The 11,161-nt window shown below is 37.4% G+C and overlaps 1 long non-coding RNA gene across 1 annotated transcript; it reads right to left on the bottom strand.

Annotated features, from left to right (window-relative positions):
* Window positions 1-5,616: 5,616 nt before the first annotated feature.
* On the bottom strand, window positions 5,617-10,043 carry LOC147653614 (uncharacterized). Its single transcript, XR_015286102.1, has 3 exons — window positions 9,600-10,043; window positions 8,371-8,592; window positions 5,617-7,138 (listed from the first exon to the last, which is right to left on the bottom strand). It is a non-coding gene; the product is annotated as an uncharacterized LOC147653614 (long non-coding RNA).
* Between the last annotated feature and the right edge of the window lie 1,118 nt (window positions 10,044-11,161).

Consider the following 11,161-nt stretch of genomic DNA (forward strand, 5'->3'; position numbering starts at 1 on the left):
TGCTTCAATACCTGTTAAGTCTAGCATCATTTTAACAAATAATATGATAAAATAATCTGAAGGTATAGTTTCAGAGAAAATAGGGCTGAATTATTTTCTGTGTTCTGACTTTGACTCGGTTTTAGAAGAGGAGTATTATACCTACTAATAATCTATGATAGCATTAAATGAGGGTTTTTTTTTACTTTTATCACCATCCAGTCCTCTGAAAAATAATCTTCAATATTTAGGTATTCCTTGCCCAAGGGACAAATTTTCATGAGATTGGGGTACAGTTGCATGCAAAAAGTCCCTATAACTTTATTAAATTATTTTTTAGTCCCAAGTGTCTGATTGAATTATTCTGTGACTGATAATGTTTGATAACCTGCTGAAATTATGCCAGGTAGTTCATGCTTTCTTCTCATTGACTTTGGTATCTTTTTCAAATGTTGACAATTACAGAATATATTAAAGAAATGGGAATGGCAGAAGGAATCAGACAAATGTTTAGGAGATCAAACTCTTCGCCCAAATATATATATCTTGTATATGAGAAGGATGAATCATGCAGTATGACCTCACAAAGACACATGTACACGTCAGTGTGTGCATTGGGGAGATGGAGAAAATAATTAAGGTTTTGCCTGATGATGATTTAAAATCCAAATTTGCTTAATTTTTTCATACAATAAGTGTCTTGAAGATCTTAATGATACATCAACTAGAAATTGCCATCCATTCTCTTGTTTGATTACAATTAAACCAACTCTCATTTTTAAGGTAAGAACTTAATAGCAATGTACCTGATTGCTATATTTTTCTGTTTCCAACACATACTAATAAAAAGCTTCTAGAAAGTCTTGAAAGAGTAGGTCAGGGGTAGTAGAGGTTTAAGTCTAGAGAATACCCAAACCAGATAAACTCAAAATATGTTCACACTATATAAAAGACATGGTCAGAAAATCAGGTTTCAGTCCTCTGAACGTCATTCATATTCAAGTAATTTCATCCAACTAAAATATCATTAAGACATCTTAAAACAGGTCCATATTCAAATTCCATATTCACAGTGCTGAAAATCCAATTTGTTTTAGAATTATGCCTGTCTTTTGGCTGTGCTAATATTTTCAGCTAACTGCTTTGGCAACATGACCTCTGGCTTCCCAACATTTTCCATTTCAAAGCTACCAAACTGTGAAGTGCAGCAGTGAAATTCACCAGGCATTGGAGGACAATTTCATTGTAAAGGAAAAAAACGAGAAAATTTTAGCCAGAAGAAATAGATTTCCTCCTAGCCCCCAAAGTACTAAACTCAAAGAGCTGTTCTGGTCTCCTGAGATCAAGGTACAGTAATTTTGTGCCAAATATGTTGTCTGCTGCCACCTGGAAATAGAACATGTACAGAAAAATAACTTTACCACTTGTCAGGATTTCTGGATAGCTCAGGGAAGTGACAACTGTGCATGAATAGTCAAGGTGTGCTGGAGTCATGGCCAAGGCACAGACTGATTCAGGTGCATGCAGACAGTGAGATGGAAGCTTTGCAGAGATGACCAGAGGACTGGGAATGTCTTCCCTGTCAGAACTGCAGATGCACAGCAGCAGTTTTGTCACCTGGCCACGCCAAACCTCACGCTCATATGTTGCAGGGCACGAGCACCCACATTCCCAACCAAGATTTCCCAGGAAGGAAAAGTGGAAGAGGGGTAAAGGAACCTGATTTGGCTTACTTTCAAATCGAGAAGATGTGATCCAGAGGGGCAAGATTTCTGGAGATATGGCAAGATTTCTGGCATATCTCCAGTGCTAGCCTGGTTTAGCCACACTTCAGTGTATGCTATTTCAAAGGCTGGTTGAAAGGGAGCTTTTAAAAAACAAAGTTTCTTTTCTGGAATTTTAATAGAAAAAATATTTTCTGTCCCAGTGAAAGTGAAAACATATCTCTGATTGCTCTCTATGTGCTCCTTGTTCAGCTGGTGTTACCACTTTCCTGTTATGAAATACTTAGGCCATATTAACAGACATGAGAGCAGGCATGAGAACAAACACAGGTTTGCCAAATTTAAGTGCTCATTCTGATATACACATGACAATGTACCCTGTTTTGCCTCACAGCCCCATTTCACTTCCAACCACCTTTGTAGGTCTCGTATCTCAAGTGCTTGCTCTGCAGAGACTTATTTCTTCTAAAGATCTGTGCCAGATGGATGAAGGAGTAGAAAAGGACAGGACATGAAACTGTATTTCCCACCCCCAGGCTTCTGTCAGGGCAAGCAGTCCATGTTTGAAAGGGCAAATCCCAGACACTACTTTTGTACCTGATAACTGACCCTGTCCCATTGTTGCACAAGGACTGAGAGTCATGTGGGTTTCCAGATTTCTGAGTTCTTCAACTTTGAAAACTATTTTCAGAATAGTTTCATGTCTTTATATATGCTACAATGATTTGGCAATATTTAATATGAACAGTAGTATGATAGAACCCTGAATAAATAATAGAAATTTCATTATTTTTTTATCAATCCTGTAATCTGATCAAAATAGATATTAAATGAATGAAATCAAATTATCCTGCCATAAGGTCATATTGATTACTGCTATTTCTTTTGCTATACCTAATATAATGTGATGGTTTATTTTTTATTGTTCTCAAATGGCAGTTTTGTTTCAAATTTATTTACACTTTCAAAAGATAAATGTACGTACCATACATGTACAGAAATCATCTTGCAAGAGTGTTTTGTGCATCTGGGTAAAATAGTGAGGAAGACCTTTCTTGTTGTCCTTTTTAAGCAGCTCCTAGTCACCGAAACACCATGAACTTAAGTGGAGGCAGGGCCAATTTCTAGAATTCCTAGATTAATTCAATCCAGCACTTCAGTACATAAATGTAATCAAATTATGAACCAAAGAGGACTGCTTAATTATGCGCTTAAATGTTTTGCTGAACTGGATATACAGCTTCTAGCTTCTAAAACTTGACAGAATTAAAACCCATGTTTTCCACTTAGGTGAAATATCAGATGATTTTTCACAAGGACAGAGCTGCTTCTCAAGTCTATAGAGCAAGTTCTGATTGCAGGTATATCCCAGAGATCTCACAGTCACTCCTGAGACATCTTATTTTGAACAACTGGAAATAAGAGACCACACTAGCCCAGGAGCAGCTGTGTGTACTTACATAGGATCAGAACTCACCTATTTTTCTTTGATGAAATTATGAAAAACAATGTCAGAAATTGAGTACATGAGAACAAGAAAATGAAATAAAGTCTTATTATTTCCTAATCATCAGTTAAAGGGGAAAAAATAAACTTGGAGGTAACCATAGAAATGTTGCTAAAGTCAACATATTTAGCCTCAGGAATTGTATGGGATGGAATGAATATGTATCTCTATGGTTCTACAGCTACTGAATAAAAACATAAATACTTGCAATGAATTCATAGCACAAATGTAACCTTGTCTACTCAGTATAGATTTTCTTACTTCTATCTGCCCTAACTATAATTCTTCCTTCTTAATAAGAAAGAAAATCACTGTGAGTCTGCTTGAAATAAATATGTATTGTTGAAATCCAAAATCAAAAATATATTTAATGTTAATAGATCAATATTAAGGCTTCTTAAAACCACAGATGAGATCAAAGTAGGTGATCTTTCCTCTCTATGTGATATTGCTGGGCCTCACCAGGAGTACCAGGTCAGGTTCTGGGCTCCCCAGCATAATGGAGTGACATGGAAGTTCTGGTGCTGGTCCAGAAGAGAGCCACAAAGGTGATTAAGGGACTGGAGCATCTGACATAAGAAGAGGGGTCTGTTTACACTGGAGAAGAGAAGATTCAAGGCATATTTAAAAATATCTGTCAGAGGGCAGTAAAGGAGTTTCAGTCAGACTCTTCTCACTGGTTACAACTGAGAAAAAAAGAGACAGTGGGCACAAACTGAAATACAGGGGTCTTCAGCCATAATAGGTGTAAAGCACAGGAATTGTCTGGAGAGTTTATGGAGCCTACATCCTCTGAGATATTCAAAACCTGACTGGACAAGACCCTCAACAACCAGCTCTAGCTGATAGTGCTTTGAACAGGGGCATGTATTACACAATCCTCAGAGGCCCTTCCTGACCACAGTCATTCTGTGAGCCTTGAGCAAAAGACTGGTTTCTATTAAAGCCAGAATGTCCATGAAGATGCAGATGTCTTGCCAGGATCAGGAATACAGCATTCACGGTCCCATTCTTCTACAGACTTCTGCAACAGAACCCGCTGGACTTGTGCCCAACTAGGCATGAAAAATCCAGCTCAACAACATTTTTCAATTTGAGCTGAGAGAAAATCATAAAAAACAGCTAATAATTCCAGGTTTTTTTCTTACTTTCTGAGAAAAAGAAAAATGCAACATGTGGGTCTTTATCACTTTAACTTCCTAATTTTTTCTGCGTTACAGGAGGAGATCTAACTACTTATTTTATCCTTTTTCTTATACATGTGGTTATCCAGAGAGCAGTGCTGAAATAGATTGTGAGCTGTCCTTGGAGAGACATTCAGCCCAGTTTGGGATGAAGGTCCAAATTTAAATAGGCTGCCCAGGGAAGTGGTTGAGTCACCATCCCAGGAGGTATTTGAAAGATGTTGTGCTTAGGTACATGGCTTAGCAGTGAACTTGGCAGCGCTTGATTAATGGTTGTGCTAAATGATCTTAAAGTTCTTTTCCAATTGAAAAGATTCTACAAATCTATGAAAGTGAAGTGGTTTAACTGCGGTAAGACATACACAGAAGAGCTTTGTGAAGCCTCAAGGACCATATCCTGGTTCTGCCAGGAATAATTTTCTTCCTAGCAGCTGTACATTGCTGTAGTTTGGATTAAATATGGGAGAATGTTGATAGTATACTGATGTTTTACTTGTTAAGTAGTGCTTACATTAAGTCAAGGCCTTCTCATACTGCCCTGCCACTGAGGAGGGTGGGGGTCACAAGAAGCTGGGAGAAAAACCAGTCAGGACAGCTGAGTCCAACTGACCAGAGTTGTTTCATATGTTCCATATAACATGGTGTCAGGCTGAAAAATAAAACTGTGAGGAGTTACTACAGGCGGTAGTGATCTGCTGCTTGGGGCTGGCTTTGCATTAGTCAGAAGATGGCAGGCAATTGCATTATGCACCACTTGCTTGTATGTTCTTTATCACTAACATTATTTTCCCTACTTTTTCTGTCCCATTGAATTGTGTTTATCTTAACCCATGAGTTTTAAGTCTTTTTCTGCTTGTCTCTCCCATCCCACTGGGGGAGTGTGAGCAAACAACTGTGTGGTGTTTAGCTGCCTTCCAGGTTAAACACAGCAGACCATTACAAATGTCCAGGGTTAAGAGCATGACAAATATCTCTGAGGTTTGTAGAGGCTTAAAGGAAACCATAGGACAAGTCAGACATCCAAGAAAGGATCTGTATATACTAGCAGGTCTCATACCTCAGAAAGTTAAGTATGACTGCTTTCATACAAAATCATGAAGGTGTGTTTAGAAATACCACTTCTACAGCCATTAAATTTATCTTAAAGAGGACTATTTAAAATCTTCTTTCAAAGGTGTCTAGCTGACACTTCTATCCTATAAAAAGAAGACACACAAAAGCATTTTTGCCTTGAATATGCAACTTCATTGTGTGTTACTCCTCAAGTGGCTCAGATCTTAGCCCACATAGCCAAATAATCAAGGAGACAATGAGCAAAGCTCTTAAAAGTACCACAGTTTCAATCAGGGTTTGGATGTGGTGTGAAACAGACTGCTGTGTCAGAATTTACAAATGCTCATACCTTGCCTAGGCACCCAAATTTAGCCATTTTGTTCTTACGAATACACCTCTCCACCAAGTAAAATAACAATATAGAAGTAACAACTGTTCCTACTGCTTTATTATAATAATAATGTGTGATGGTGTTGTATCCACAGTATTCTTTCCAGATGTGTTCATGAGCATTTTTATAAATGTTACTTTATGAGTAACTTTTCAAATATTCAAGCAGATGGAGCATCTGCTTCTGTGAAGTCTATAAAGAGGGTGGGGTGTTAATAAAGGCTTCATTATTGGCACAGCAAATATGAGAAAGATTACTGTCACTTGTAAAGGCAGTAAACACTCTGGGAGCTACAGCCTGCATGTGGATGGCAAAACCTTTCCAAAGGTCTCTTTCTCTCTCATCACTAGACTATCTCAGCAGCCTAGCAAAGCAGGAGCTCTTTATTAAAGAGGCAGGAGCAAGGCAGGGTAAAATGCTGGAAGTAAAGCCACATGGCAGTAGTCATGGTGAATAACTCTAGCTGTAAAATTTCATTAAATGAAATTAACTTTATAGTCACAATAAAACTGGAAATAGGAAAGGTTATGTTCTTTCTAGAGAGAAAAGCCTAGCTGCTTCAAGTTTAGAGGGAATCACGTAGGCATTTAGAAGTGTCTGCAAATATACTACTAAGCCCTGAAGTTCAGCTACAATGAACCATGAAAGAGGAGTAGAAATCTGCATATAAGTGTAATGTGAGGTATAATCCTATTAAAATCACATGAAATCTAAGAATCTACAGTGGGTGTACATCTGCACAGCAGCAAGTCCCAGGAGGGGAAGCTTTGAGAATGTCAGTCTTTATTGCTTTGGAATGTGATATGTATTAGTTTAGTATTCTTCTTATATTGTTAACTTACTATTCACTTTGCCACTGCTATCTTCTCCCACATCAAATGCAATGATTGCAGTGAGAATATTGCCAAGACTTCTCTTGCCTCATTGAAGCCTCAAAAATAGCAATCTCCTTTGTGAACTGATAGTTAATTGCAGTGTTTCCCCTCCTCACAAAGCGTTCAGCATATTTTTTAGAATTCCTAATAAAAGATTATAAGCAAAAAATTATCTCTTCCTGGAACTCAAAGACTTGGACATCTAAACTGGGACAACAATGGCTTTTAGATTCCACCCCCAGCCCTGTTGTACTGTTTGGAAATATAACATGAGACATTCTCTTTTAAATATTTAAGATACAGCATGATCATTTAGATGTTTGTTTGAATTCACAGAAATGTTATTGATATTAATATGATTTGCATAACAATAACAATTAGTATTGAGTGACTTCTTTCCTTACCATAAAGTCTTCTGTTTACATCTGAAACAAAGGGAAGGGAGGTTTGGGTCATGATGGGGTAAAGGACACGAAACATTTGCTAGCCAGAGCTCCTATTTATAAGCACTCTGATTTCTACATATGAAACAAGAAGTGCACTGGTCAAGATTATATCGCCATTTAAATTACCTGCTTAGTCCTGTTGGCATTCCCTACAGGACAGCTCCTCAAATCAAGGGACTGAGTCTCTTCAGGAGACTCCCAAAAATTTTTTGGGGGGAGAGCAGGAAGGAGGAGAGAGAAAGAGGGAGAGAGAGATGCATGCATATATATATATATATATATATATATTTATTTATTTATTTATTTATTTATTTATTTATTTATTTTATATTCTTACATGTGAAGCCTGGCAACAATCAAACAATATTTTGCAAGTTGATGATGATATGCTTGGGAGTGACTATTCTGTTATTGAATTTAACCTTGTTCACTTGCAATTTAACCCCTTGTATTTCCAAACACTGCTTTACATACACAGATTTAAGTATTGTTTAGATTTATTCTTCAGGATTCCAGAATCTAACAACATACCTCTGGAATCAATAGAATACCTCTACTTTGTCTGTAGACCAGAAATGTTTTCAGAATCAAACTATAGTTTGGTATGTACATCAGTATTTATCCTGGGTGCATGATATTGTCGGCAAATACCAATTATTCCTTCAACAAGGAAGGCAATAGAATCATAGAATGGTTGGCTTTGGAAGGGACCTTAAAGATCATCTAGCTCCAAGCCTCCTGCCATGGGCAGGGACACCTTCCAGTGCTCCAGACTGATCAATGCTCCATCCAGCCTGGCCTTGAACACTGCCAGGGATGGGGCACCCACAACTGCTCTGGGCAACCTGATCAATTCCAGTGTCTCACTATCCTTGCAGTAAAGAATTTCTTCCAGATATCTAAATTAAACCTTTTCTCTCTCAATCTAGTGCCATTCCCCCTTGTCTTATCTCTACAGTCCCTGGTGAACATGCCCTCCCTGGCTTTCTGGTACACCCACTTCAGATTCTGGACTGTTGTTGTGAGGTCTTTATGCAACCTCCTCCACACTGAGAGACCGACTCCTAACTTTCTCGGCTTCTCTTCATAGAGGAGGTGCTTCAGTCCTTTTATCCACTTCCTGCCCCTCTCTGGACTTGCTGCAACATTTCCATGTTCTCCCTACTCTGGGGACACTTGACCAGCACACAGCACTGCAGGTGGGGTCTCACCAGAAACCAGTAGAGGGACAGAAGACCTGCCTTGGCCTGCTGGCCACATTCCTTTTGGTCCAGTCCAGGGTTGCCTTTCTGGGCTGTGAACACACACTGATGGCTCATACTGAGTTTTTCATCAACCAGCACCCCCAAGCTCTTCTCCACAGGGCTGCTCTCACTCGATTCTTCACCCAGCCTGTATACCAGCTTTTCAAAATGGCAGTCCTCAGGACTTAACTAGGAAAAAAAATATTGATGTCCAATATCAGAACAAGAACAGCAGAACAAGAAAAGTTCATGGTAGAAAAGATTGAATTCAGACTTCATCAAAATGTTTACACCAGAGAATGATATTATATTAACTCTTTTGTTTCAGATATTTTTTTAATATTTAAAACATTATATTTTTATCAACATAGATATACATATTTCTAATAATGTTCTCAGTGGCATTTTTTCCTAAACCAGTCATCCAGCTTGAAAAGCTTGTAAAAGAACACATCACAGATTGTCAGACCAAGTGATACCTCTGAAAGAGTAGCTGTCTTAGAAAACACAAGGATCATCCAAATATTACAGAATTTAATTAGCATCTTGTTAAAAAAAAAACACTTCATTGCACTTTTAAAATTTTTTTGTACTAGGGTCATTAAACAGAACATGAAGATATGTAAAATCTATGACAACCCCTGGGAGATGCAGCCATGCAGTCATCCAAATTATTACTAAGGCAAACCAGACAATATAAAGCAATGGTGTAGAAGATGGGAGGGAGTAACATACAGCAATTATAGCAAAAATATATATCAATTCTGGTATCCAGACTTCTTAGAAGCCAGGAAAGGTGGCAGGCTGCCTCAGCTGCCTGATGCTCCAACTCCTCAATAGCATCCCATGTAGATTCATGTGGGCAATCATGGGCAGTTTTCCCAAGGGAATTTTGGAGAAGCCTCCTAACACACTGGTCTCCAAGAGTTCTCTTTAAAGTCTTTGGGTGTCCTTACTTACAATCACCTTAGCAATGAGGATAATCAGGAAACATCACAATTGTGAGAATTCAGCGACCACATAAATTTTATCAGACAATCTTGCATCTCTTATAAATAGAGCAATATGGTAGAATATGTTCAAAACAGGAAAAAAAAGGGATAACACACCAAAACGAAGAAAAAGTCACAACAGGAGCACTAGGAAAAATAATACAGAAGATTTAAAGCAAAAGTTACCATCACAAGTTCACTCACCTGGTTGCTGAGCAACATGTTCATTTGTAACAATCACTGAGCTTTATAAAACATGGTTTGTCTGTTTGCTGGAGGTGATATATAGATTTCTCAGTCTGTAATCTAGAGATGGCCAAACTTTTAAAAATACACAATAAACCATCAGGCTTCACCTGAAATCCAATTTATTTTATAGTCTCCAGCAATAATTTCTATAACCAAGTGCTAAATGTTTGGTCAATATTACTTCCTTACTTCATGCTTTGCAATTAAAGTATGCTGCTATATAGGGAAATGATAATTATAGCACTTGAGAAGCACTTTGTACTTCCAAAGCTCTATTCAAAAGTTAATTACTAAAAAGTGATATAGCTTGACCCCTCTGGCTGTATACCCTGGCAGGGCTACACGCAAGGGACATTTCTGTGAGGTTAGCAGCTTTCACAGTCTCTCCTGAACTGTGCCACAGATTTCCTAAATGGGTCTTGTGAGATAACTTAGGTGCAAATTTTGCTGATCCTGGTCACAGTCAGTCTAAACAAATAACTTACAATTACTTCATTAGGATTTCATTAGCCCAGCTGACTAACACTGTGCTCTGTGAATAGCCTTAATGAGGGACCCTCATGGTAAAGAGATTAAAAGAGCAACAACAAAATTTAAAAATTAAAGAAAAAAATTGTTATTGGGCTTCAATATTTTTTTTATTTCAAAAGAGTAGTGAACATAGTAAAAAATTCTTTTTCAAGACTTTTCAACTTGAAAGTATTTCCTTAAAACCTTGAAATATTCACAGATCTACTTCCATAGTCATTAATTGTGGAAAACCAGCTGCACAGATGCTATTTTCTTAAAGAACAAAACCAGAAGATGAATAATAATTAGGGCACCGATATAAAAGATTACATGTTGTCTGTATGGTCTGGCCTTTGGTTAATATTTACACACAGTGCAGTACAAGTTTTTGCACTTATCCATAAGTCAAGCAGCTAGTTACAAAGTAACAAGTAAGAAAGTAACTTTTTGTCTTCGCTATGGGTAAAAAATGTAGTATCTAAATGAATTCCCCAAATCACTTAGATTATCAGCAAAAGTATTTTCTCTTTCCATATGTTAAGTGTCTTAGAGTATTTCCAATACTGTCTGAGGATAATCTGCAAAATTGTGATCCCTTTTATTTACATTAAATATTAGGAAAATATTCTTTTTAAGAGAAACAAACTGTTGCCAGTTACTCTTATGAAAATAGTAAAGCACTCCTTTAGGCAGGATATGAAAGTAAAATTTCCAACAGGCCAGTCTATCATGTCTGACTTTTTTTAAAAATATTAATATGCAGAGGGTTTTTTTTTTTAATTTTGAGATGTTTAGGATACACTTGATCTACTTGATGTTTTTATCTATGCCGGGTTACTTTTCAGTACATGGCCCTTTTTCAATTTTCAGTTGTCCTTCTGGAAACTGTATGAAAAATGCATGATTTATATGACTTTACATGTCTATGATTCTGCTGTTTATTTTGAAAAAATAATAAGTTAACACAGAATTGGGTGATTTTGTATTTCTGCATAAATCCAGAACAT

This window comes from Cyanistes caeruleus, chromosome 4 (genome assembly GCF_971803275.1).
Source record: "Cyanistes caeruleus chromosome 4, bCyaCae1.hap1.1, whole genome shotgun sequence".
Taxonomy (NCBI): Eukaryota; Metazoa; Chordata; class Aves; order Passeriformes; family Paridae; genus Cyanistes; species Cyanistes caeruleus.